At 51.7% G+C, this 1348-nt stretch overlaps 1 pseudogene; it reads right to left on the bottom strand.

The window, feature by feature from the left end:
• Positions 1 to 504: 504 nt before the first annotated feature.
• On the bottom strand, positions 505 to 622 carry LOC126206087 (5S ribosomal RNA; annotated as a pseudogene).
• Positions 623 to 1348: the final 726 nt, after the last annotated feature.

Here is a 1348-nt window from a genome sequence, read left to right as displayed (position 1 = left end):
TCCTTACAAGGGGTGCGCCAGGAGGCTTATATGCAAGGAGCACAAGGCTGCACCAAATAGGAAGTCCAAGAAATGTTAAACGACAGGACCGTCCTTCCAAGGCCCATTTCATTAGGTACAGACTGGTAAACGAAATATTAACTAAGCAAGTTTAATTACGTGAAAGCAACAATAAGTAACCAAATGGAATATCAGGATCACTGCAATACACCGCCTTTGCAACGATGACGAAACTCCCGAAAGAAAACTAGGCTGCCAGACCCAATTACATAATCTCACCAATCGCATTTTTTGAGACCCAGGCACCTTCTCTCCTCCCGAACAGGCCATGGAGGCCCAACGGTAGCGACCGGCCGCCGTGTCATCCTCAGCCCACAGGCGTCACTGGATGCGGATACGGAGGGGCATGTGGTCAGCACACCGCTCTCCCGGCCGTATGTCAGTTTCCGAGGCCGGAGCTGCTGCTTCCCAATCAAGTAGCTCCTCAGTTTGCCTCACAAGGGCTGCCAACAGCGCTCGTCAGATCGGATGGCCACCCATCCAAGTGCTTGCCCAGCCCGACAGTGCTTAACTTCGGTGATCTGACGGGAACCGGTGTTACCACTGCGGCAAGGCCGTGGACCCAGGCACCTCCTAAGCCAATATAATTAACAGAGCGATGACGTCTGCAATACTTAAAGGCATCTCGAAACCGACACGCGGTCATATTACAAGCGAAAGGTACTTATCTGGTGTTTGAAGACGTTTGGCAGGTACTGCGTGACGACGGGTAGCGTCGTGGCATCCTATTAACAAAAAACCAAGGCCATTATTGGCTCAGGAAAAGGAAACAACAGCCACAATACAAGAAACCAACAGATGCTGAAATAGATTAGCTAGGAAATCGTCATGACCGCAACAGACCTATAGGTATCAATAAAAAAAGAACAGTTAAGACCTCAAAATCCAAAACTTAACTGAAGTTCGCGAATCGACTCTGAAGCCTACCGGTTCCAAAGGGGGCCCAGAATTCAGTACAGCGAAACTGGCTTCAACGCTCTCACGGGTGTGCCACGTCCCAGAGCTGGCTGGCCAGGCTATGCAAGAAGACGGCACTCTGAGTCAGCCACGGATTAAAATCGGCCCACAAATATACACAGGAACCACTAGCCGGACTCCGTGCCCAAGACGCTTGCGCAAGTTCTCGCCTTACTCGCCGGCGGCCCTCTCACACCGTCCTCATCGCTCCGTTACCACTCACCAACTCGCTACGCCACAACAAGCCCCGCCCCATCAACAATCTCGAGCAGACATCTTGGTGGCCTCAAACCAGAGGGACATCACACAATAGATCGAGTGGCGCCAGGAA

This window comes from Schistocerca nitens, chromosome 1 (genome assembly GCF_023898315.1).
Source record: "Schistocerca nitens isolate TAMUIC-IGC-003100 chromosome 1, iqSchNite1.1, whole genome shotgun sequence".
Lineage (NCBI taxonomy): Eukaryota > Metazoa > Arthropoda > Insecta > Orthoptera > Acrididae > Schistocerca > Schistocerca nitens.
The sequence above is the reverse complement of the archived record's forward strand: the minus strand, read 5'-3'. Positions and strand labels throughout refer to the sequence as shown.